Raw genomic sequence first — 10,648 nt, 5'->3', positions numbered from 1 at the left:
CTTCCTTTGCTTTCCTTAATGTCCTAAGTGTCTAGAATAGTTCTGATATGTGGTAGGTAATCAATAATTGTCTGTTGAATGAATGAATAATTTTGACTATTTTCATCAGTTGAAATTGAGATAGTGGATGATTTTGTCAAGAGAGAAACTAAGTACATGTAAAAAAATAGAAAGAAAAGAATGGTAGTAACGCTGACATTCTGGAGTTAAAATGAGTTTCAAGCTTGCCTACATTCTAAAGATTTTTATGAGATGACTTAGTAAGAGGAGTGTCTCCCCTCAGAGAATTACCATGAAAAGTCAGATGCTTAGGAAAGGAGAATAACTTATAACATGCTTTCATCACCTTGAATTCTTTGGAAGGCTGTCAGCAACCACTAGGTATATTTTTCATTATATATATATATATTTAGAATTTTATAAGAATTTTTGTAATATATATGTAAAGGAAAGGAGTTATCCTAATCACAATTCTGTATGTGTGTTAAGAGCTTAGATAGCAATTTCATTCTATTTTATATCCAACCTAAAACTATTAAACATATTAGAAGTACACACACACACACACACACACACACACACACACACACACTCAGAACAAAGAAGTTAATGCAGGTGAAAAATAAACTCTTCTCAAATATTCAAATATCTTCCTTCCGGGAAAAACAATGATGCACTTTATGGTGCTGCAGAAAATACCCTTACAGGCAGCAGTTACAGGGGGACATTTTCAATCCCAAAAGGGATCATATTCCAATCACTAGAGCTCAGCATCTGTGGCAAAAGCTTACTAAAATAGTTGTGAAAGTTTAAGCTGAATTTGACTAGTACTTGTACCTGATGATCTAGGAATCTAGGGCACCTTTCAGAGGGTAACAAGCTTCTCTAACGCCAAATAATATAGTAAACGATAATTTTCTCGTTCTTTATGGGGGATAGGTTGCTATTATAGCTATGACTTATACTGACTTACATGTAATAATGACGCACATGTGATTTTGTCCTTAAGGTGTGCATTGGTGTTGTCTTCAAGGACTGCAAATTTCAGCGACAGTGGACTAACTGTCCATGGACTTGTACAGTGTTATCCAACCTGGCCATTTTCTCCTTGACGTTCCTCTGGGCAACCTTTGTCCTCCTGACGGTGTTAGATTTTCCCCTGGTCACCTCAGCAGTCCCTGCCTTTCTTAGAGCTTGCACGGTCTGACTCATTCTCACTGCTGTGTTATGGTATTTTGTGAAGTAAGGGAAGGATTTAGGGAACACACACGAGACTTGATCTAATTTTTTAAATAAAAATGATTACAGTGAAGAGCACAGCGACGTTCACTCCTCTCAGAACACTCGCCAGCTCTGCAGGGACACTTATCCGTTTTTTTGTGCACACTTTCGGAAGCAGTTCTAGAAGTCTTCCTTTCATGAGTGTCCCGGCTTCCTGAACTTCCCGAATCAGTTCAAAACATTCAGTTATCACAGTAATTCTGACTCTGGGGAAAAGCCGGGAGCTGCAGAACACCGTATCCAGTGACTGAAGTTAGCGAGGACACACTGTAGTGTTTGTATGAACCTACCTTTCCGGCGGATGACATTTGATAGCTGCATTCACCGTAACTTTTCTTCACAACTCGTAAAGACACTAATAAAAGAAGATTTCTGGGACTGCCTTAAAAAATGGCAAGAGAGGCCAGGCGTGTAGCTCAGCAGTGCAGTGCCTGCCGGGCAAGCGCAAGGCCACGAGTTTGAGCCTCCGTACAGGAAAAAAAAAAAAAAAAAAAAAAAAAAAAAAAATTGCAAGAATGCTGGATGGATATGTTTAAAGAAACGGAGAATATTTTCAAAGCAACTAATGTCAATATCTTTTATTGCAATGAAATTTTTAATTTAAACATTCACCATATATACTGCTGACAGTGTACATACCACCATATAGCAGTAGGTAGATCAGAGCAAAAAAAAAAACCTTTCAGATGTAACTTTAGTTATCTTAAAGCTCAGCATTCTGTGATTATAAAATTATCGGCTTAACTAAATTAAGTGAATATGAACCACCAATACCTGAAAATCAGAAACTAGGAATATCTGATCTTAATTGGTTTCCTCTTTTTTTGCTATCTGAAAGTTCATTTTATTCTTTGAGCATATACAATGTAATAAATTTTATCTTCAAGATCATTTATAAATGAAATCTCTCACTCCATTTTAAAATACATTTTAACAAATCAGCCAGGCACATCTGACTTTAATCTGTCGGACAGACGGTTTGAACTTCCGAACACTGACTCAGTTGTGTAGGTTCCCTTCTGAGACCTTGAGAACAGTCCTCACTCTCTGAGAGGTGGGAATGTAAAGTAATACAACTGTGGAAATCAGTATGGAGATTCCACGAAAAGATAAACAAAAAATTCCATTTGACTCAGTCATTCCCCTTCTAGGTATCTTCTCAGAAGAGCTAAAGACATCATATTGCAGTAAGGCATGCACACTCATGTCTGTGGCAGTTTTATTGTAGCTAAATCTTGGAAATAGCCAATATGCCCATCAACAGATGAATGAATAAAATAATGTATATGTTAAAGAGTATATATGTTAAAGGATAAAGAAAATGCATATATAAAGGATATATATTAAAGAACAAAGAAAATGTATATATATCTGAGTACTCTATAGATATCTGAGTACTGCTCTACGTTAAGAAGGATGAACTTGAGCCATTCGTATTTACATGGGTCTCATGTTCAACTGAAGGACTTAGTGATTGCCCCAGGTCGGGTCCGTTCTCCGTGCTTCCCACAATGCAGGCATGCCCAAATTCCCCGGCCTGAAGCTGTGCCTTCACCTGCAGCATTACTATTATGAAAACAAACAAAGAGACTGAAACCTAATTGCAAGTCAGATTCTCCAGATTAGCATTCAGGTATTACTAGGAGAATGTAACAGTTAATTTGTTCTGTGAACCGTGAGCAGGGAGAGTTACTGATCAGGTGGGGCCGCAGGCACCGACAGACTGTGGCAACCATGACTTCTTTATCGACTGGAAGAATTACCTGTATATTTTTCCGAACACGCTTGTTTTTCTGACATAAAACCACACGGTGAATATTCTGCTCTCCTAATTTACTGATTTCCTCTAATGTTCTTTCAGGGGAATGTTTTCCTACCTCAGTAATTCCTGCCAATTACATTGACAAAAACAAACAAAAAACATTTACGAGGCTGTGTGCACGGGTCCCTTTCTCAACGCTGGCGGCAGGGGCTGTGCTGGGCTTGGTCTTCTATGTTTAGACTATGCTTCCTGGGCGGGCTGGTACACACCGCTTCCTGAGGAACCTAATTATTATCAAAGGGCAGTTAAGAGTTTATATATTACACATTTGCATAACAGCAGCAACGAAGGTATGAAGCAAATATAATAATTAACAAAGGTAATAGGATTTTAAAACCCAATTGTGTCTAATACAATTGCACTAACATGTTATTAATTATAAAAGGGAATGAGGCGCAAACCCCTCAGCCGGATCCAAGATACACAAGAAGATTAGAATTTGGAAAAGTTAAAGAGTTTGTAGAAGTGTTTGTAGAAAAATCCGCTTTATGAACACTTGTTTTCCTCCTATGAGGAAGGAGTGAGCTGAGCTCCTTCATCTAGAATTAATAGACATCCAGAAGAATTCCTTCGCAAAGTCACCAAGGTTAGAGTGAGGAGGCAGGAGCCCCGTGTTCTGATATTTCTGGAGGAGAAGAACGGGGGAGTTCGCGGACTGAGTATGCGGACTGAACCTCCTGGTGTCAGTGAGCATCAGGTAACCAGTGCAAGTCTGGGTAAAGAAAAGGCAAGTGAAAGTTAAATTCTTGTTCTGCTCAGTACAGGAGCTGAGACTTAAGCCCTAGTTGTTTCTGGGTGTCACATGGTCACATCAGACTGAGCCATGTCATCGGGCTTCCTTGGTTTCCATGGTAGATGGCTGCTCGGCTTCCATAATCAAACGAGCCAGTTCCATCACATATTCAGTCACACATGTGTAGACATGCCATCAGTGACACAGATGTGTTATATGTATACATTTGAAAAGAAAAATCTACGTATGCGTGTATGTACATATATGTACCTCCCCGTCTGTGTATATATGTAATAACTACAGTATATATATATTCACTACTATACATATATATTCACCTGAGAAATTAAATTACATATAACTATTATACATATTTATATATAATGAATCCTGGTGAATTTTTGCTAGTATAAGAGGCAGTCCCTAATCATACCCTCTACTAAAGAAGGGAAATCAGCCTTATCATGGGATGGACCAGGGTTAGACCACAAGTGGAGATATATATGTTTTAAGTCAAAGTATTCCAAAGTTACAAATGAAGTTAACTGTGAAATGTTATTTTTTCTTACTCTACTTTCAAAAATTCCTCAGAAGAACATTCTAGACAAATATATAATAGTATTTTCATGGAAGCTGGAGAAGTTCAAAGCAGACAGAATAACTGATAGTATTTATTACTGAGTATTCAGATGGCAGGCTAACAGTTAGAAAGGATAATTAACAAAAAGATGACGTGCATGTCATGACATAGTTTCCAAATGATGCATATTATTTTACTTATTTCAGTAAAATCACTAATCATCTTATCATATTTAAGATTTTTCACATAACGTTATCTATTGACCATGAAGTCAAATCAAACAACATTTCTGAAATTCTAGTAGGCAGTATTCTTATGTTTAAATTATTACTCCAATTCAGGGAAATTTCACTTCACTGATTGTGGCAAATTCATGCAACAGATTATAAAAGCATGATAAGGTAAAAATAAAATTATGATAGTATGTACCATAGCCAAATATTGTGATGGGCCTAAAGTGATAAACTATCATTAAATAGAAAAATATGATAAAATATTTTCAGATGTCAGGTAAGTTATTTTTATTTTCTTTTAAAGTAATATGTATAAAATACTGTAAATTAGTAGTACACTTTACAAATGATAGATTCATTATATCTTTATATCTACCTACATTTATCTATATTTAAGTGTCTACCCATTCATGCATCTCTATCCATCATATCTAATGTATTACTCAAGAAGTTTAGGTCTAATTTGGAAAGGTTCATTATTCCAAAACATCCCGCATTAAGGCTCTTGAACCATTAATTGGCCTTTAAAGAAAAGCAAGAAAACATACATTTGACACTGCTGAAAACAATACTTCATTAATTATGTTAATACTTTTTGAAGAGGAGGGATGTGGAGAATTAATTAGACTTTCACACTTGAAAAGAAGGAGTTAAATGTCTGTCCTGAAATCCAGTTCTGTCCTGTGTTCAGGACTGAGGGTGGTGCTGGGTAGAGAAGGTGAGTGAGAGCCTCAGAGACAGACTCTTGTGAACATGCTAAGGCAGGCAAATGCCTTGACAATAAACCAGTAGTATTTGCTAGTAGGAGACAACTTGTCTATGAGATGTTTCCAACAAGATGTTCCCACTATACTGATAATTTGTTGAATCATTTCTCCTGTGTAAGCTTCCCCTGCAGTCCCAAGTGTCTATCTCTGACAGTGGCAATGACAGAACCATTATATTTTGTGGCATTCAAACAGTAATGCTTTATTTGGAGAACATGTTGGAAGAAAGTTGAATAAGTGTTTCCCTGTGGTCTGGATGGAGTTAACCACACAATCTATAGGCAGAGTTACAGATCAAGTTTTTCCGAGCATCAGACTACAAGAGACAGAAGCACACATGTACTCTTTAAGGGTGTATTAGGTAATATATTTTTGAATTTGCATAGCTTGAGATGTGGCAAGGATCTCTGTTGTCTACAATGGAATATGGTACTGAGATGGGAGCAAGCCTAAACCTTGAATGAAGACTAAAATATTCATTAGTATCTCAGTCTGTCATATTCTAATTACTAAATCCAGCCATACTGTGTGACATAGAGTCACTATGTGATATCTGTTAATTAAGAATAAATATAATGCAACATAGGATTTTGCTCTATCACCTTCCTAGGGGCAGAAAAGTTGTTGCCATAATTCAAAGTCAAAAAATACTGAAATGAACAGGCAGTACGTCTGTGTTCATCCTATTTCCAGGTACATGTTGGCTCTACCCATCAGAAATGGTCATTTCTCATCTGGAATTTATTACCAGGAGAGGAGAACAGTCATCCATAGATGAGCCATTCATTTAAAGTTGCCTGTGAAAGTTGAAATCTTGGTGGTGTGTTATGGTATAGATATGATATCTCCCCTAAAGGGCTTGTCCTGATGGCTTGGTTGCTGGTGGGCTTCTGGGAAAAGACTGGATCATGAGGTCTCTGGTTGCATCAGTGGATTAATCTGCCAATGAGGTCATAATATGATGGCATGTTGGAAGATGTTGGTACCAGGAAGGGGGCCTAACTGAAGACCATGCAGGTGTGACTTTGAGGCCTCCATAGCTCCCTGCTCCAGTGTTGCTGTAAGATAAGCAGCTCTGTCTGCCACACTCTCCCACCTTGATGCTCTGCCTCACCTCAGGCCCATAGCAAGTGAAGCAGCTGCTCATGGACTGAAACCTCTGAAGCGGTAAACCAAACAAACCTTCCCTCCTCTAAGTTGTTTTCCTCAGGTATTCTGTCACGGTGGAGAAAGGCTGACTACTACATCATGCTTAGCAGCATTCCCACATCGCAGATGTCCTGATGGTACTGGCAGAATAACTTTGGAGAATGCCTTAAATTTTGTGATATATGTAAAAGTCAACTATGATATATGTGTCAGAGTCTTCTCTTAGAAAAATAAACAGTTTTGTGAGCCTGATAACCATCTAATAGAAGTCTAACACCAGTTCATCACTTTGAGAAATAAACAGACAAACATGGTGAGAATTTTGTATTATTCAGTCCCATGTAACCAGAATTTTCCTAGGATATACATCAATTAAAAAACAAAGACCCCCTATTCATAGACTCTCTGTTTTTTGAAAAAAGACTAAAAATGTTAAAGTTAACAATTTTATGTTCAATGAAACTTTCTGATGTCTCACCATTTTATGGCTACAAGATTTTGCATTATTAAGTAAAAACTAAAATTCTTCAGATACGAAATATTTAATCTCAGATTTTTAATGCTTATTTTTCTTTTGAGGTTTCATATATATTATTTCTTCCTAGAAATCCCAGAAGTTGTCTAAGAGGAATTTCATAGACAAAGATGCTCACGTTTTCCACAGGAAAACATGTTACAAGAATTATATCAACTTGAGGAGACGCTGTATTCATATTTCAGTCCTCGTTTGTAAACCATAAAATCCCTTTGCCTGATGGAAGACAGAATATACTTAAAATAATCTCAGTAAGTTCATGTGAAGGCGGAAATAAGCTCATATTAGGAAAATCCAGACATTCCACCAGAAATTCTATCTTCCTCTGCTTATAAATTCACTGGGAAAAGATTTGCCCAAATACATTGGGTGAAATTGCAGAGTTTTATGGATGATTTTTTAAAAAATTTTTTATATTTTCAGTGTTAGAAATTGATACATTCAAATATTGTGGTAGAGATTAGACAGGGTATTTCCAATACCCTTTGCCATCCTAGAACCAATGAAGGGCTGACGACAGTGCAGTGGAAAATGGCCAGTGCAGTTCTGGCCAGATCAGTGGGGAGCAGAGGCAGCTGGTGGGCAGATTGCATAAAGAAGCCCAGCTGGACTCCGGGAGATAGGAAAAAGGTTTCTGAGGGGTGGCAGTGGTGTGCGCTCCTGGAAGCCTTTAGAAATCAGATGGGCACCCTTCTGTCTGAGTTGAAGAGGCTGCTGGCAGAGCTGACGAATAGAAGGTAACGCTGAGGCATCCCTGTGAGTCTTTGAAATTTGTTAAGAATCTGTGCTATTTTGTCCCAGCTGATGGGGACACCAAATGGACAACATGCACATGACTCAGAGCATCTTTGTAATTCTCTGAACTCAGCATTTAATAAAGGAATTGGTCTTGGGTAACAAGGTCATTTCTCAGCTAAACACTGCTTTTCATTTTATTGAGTAGTAGCATGCTTAGTGTCGCTGTGGTCTTTTGTTTGCTTTTTGAGCATCCGATATGAAATTTCTGAAGTAATGAAGCTTGTTAACATGTGAAGAACTCCTTAAAAAAACCATTTGGTTGTACACTTGCTTCTCAGTTAATGGTATTGTAGAAGTTTTACTCCATTAAATTACAAATCCTAAACTGTTATAAATCTTTCTATTGAAGGGTATTGCCTAGGGCTGGCACATCTTTTCTGTTCTGGCTGTAAAGAGATTTGCTTCACTGTGTTAAATGAACCTCACAGGGAACCAATGGGACAGCAAATATCTTTCCAGCAGGGAGAATGTAATCTTGTAAAAGCATCCTGTTTGATTCTGACAGAAAATATTTTTGAGTTTTTGTTTTTTAAGAAGCATGTTTTTTAAAAGCAATAGAAAATGGGCCCAGTATGCATCACCAAAAGTAAAGTCGTGAATTCTCCTTCTGTTTGGGATGGCCCTGAATTATTGGGTAACCTCAACCACTTACTATTTCATAACAGTTTTAGAATTTTTGGACCTCTGAATACAAGTTGTATTAAAATTTTAATATACTGGAGGAATTTCTAATCTATAGCTGGAATTACCTAGATTGCTTTAGTTACCAGCTTCCTGACAGTAGCCAATGTATTTACTTTTTCAGGTAAGATAAAAATCATGATAGTTCCCAAGTTATGGGTAAATACAGTTCTAAAATATAACACCTGATAGTTCAAAATATATAGCCATGTACTCAATATGATAAATAACATGAATAAAAAGAGCAAGAACAGAAACAAGTATTCCGCAGTTCTAGCTACTGAAATTATAGAGTGTAAGTTGTTATCTATAATACGCTCAAAAAAATAAAGACAGGACATATTTTTTCCACATGAAATGAAAAAAGTATAAAAATTAATTAGCAAGCATAGTACTGAAAAACAGAAGAGTTAAAATGAAATATTGATTGGATAAGAATAGTTGGATCAGAAAAACAAAGAAAATATTTCAGGAAGTCAAATTTCTGATGTAATGAAATCAAAGTAGCTAAAAATATCAGAATAAAATAATAAGAAAAATGTGGAAAACACTACTTTCAGAGATAAAAGTATAATGTGAAGAACTAATATTTGCATAATTTCAGTTCTGGAATCAGGTAGAAGACAATAGCTTCAATTAGTACTTACTAAAATAAAGGCTATTAACTCTCCAAAGCTAAAGAAAAACACTGTAGTACAAATTAAAATATACTGCAACCTGCAAGAAGGTATAACCTGCAAGAAGGAGCGAGTTAAAGAAGGATGAAGTTCACAAGACAGCATATCGTACTAAATTGTCCAAAATTGAAGATAAAATATTTTTAAAGCAGCCAGAGAAAGGGAGAGTTCTTTCAAAATGAGCAATATACTTAGTTAGCAGCTGACTTCTAAAGAATAATAATGGAAGGTATAGACAATGGAAATAAAATGGATAATTTACAAAGTACAATTCTGAGTAATAATTTCTCCCAGAACGAAGATTAAGTCAACATCTTAGACAAAAATTGAAGAACTAATCAGCGACAGACATTCACAAAAGTAATGCAAATGAGGGTTTTGAATATAGAGAAAAATGACAATATAACCCTCAAAATATTTCAGAGATACAAGTAAAAATAGAAGATAAAAATGGTATATATGTAAATGAATCTAAATAAAAACCCCTACAATGTACTTATTAATTTATTTTGGTACTTAAAATATGCACTTAATATGCAGGATTATAATAATATAAAACAGAATGTAGGAAGGAAGATGGTAGTGTGCAATAATGTTTTAAGTTCTTACTTTGTCTAGGAATAGAATAAATTACATATAAAATTGAGATTTTGATAAGGGTGTCTAACTTTCTGGATAACTGCTGAAGTATTTGAAGTGTGTAATTTCTGTGTAATGGAGGTAAAATGAGAAATAAAAATAATTCTGTAGAAGACCCAATATAACAGAAAAAAGCCATTTACATTTAATGAGACAAACTGAGATCAAGAGAAGAAAAATTCTGAAGCACAATCTGCTGGCAGTGATATCTAAAGTAGAGGGGGTGGATGTTGAGAAAACGTAAAGTTTATCAATGAATTTTTTTATTAAAAGCCCAGTTTGTGGTAGCTGAAGTCATGCACCTGGAATTGAAATGTACATAAAACTGAACAGTAAAATATGGAAAATATGGAAGAAGACAAACCATGCAGACAAAATAAAAATTAAATTACAAACATATTAAAATATTTGAAGAAAAAGTAATGCTATTCTTATATTATTTTAGAGAACAGAAAACCAAGAACACTTCCTAAGTCACCCAGTAATATAATCCATTTCATATAATAAGCTACACTTCAAAATTCTAAGCAGATATTATCAAATTAAACCCAATAGTACATAAATATAATACTACGGGAATTGGCAGAAAAGGCTACAGTACTTTGCAGCAAGCTGCTTCAGGAGGCAGAGACTGTTTTCCTGACAACAATCTGTGTTGACCTTGTGACTTGTTTTGACAATTAACACATTACCAAGCACGATACAAGTAGAACTTAAAAGTGCTTCACCACTGGAGCTTGCTGCCTTTGCAGT

This window comes from Chinchilla lanigera, unplaced genomic scaffold, assembly GCF_000276665.1.
Source record: "Chinchilla lanigera isolate Chin_1 unplaced genomic scaffold, ChiLan1.0 scaffold00020, whole genome shotgun sequence".
NCBI classification, from domain to species: Eukaryota; Metazoa; Chordata; class Mammalia; order Rodentia; family Chinchillidae; genus Chinchilla; species Chinchilla lanigera.
The sequence above is the reverse complement of the archived record's forward strand: the minus strand, read 5'-3'. Positions refer to the sequence as shown.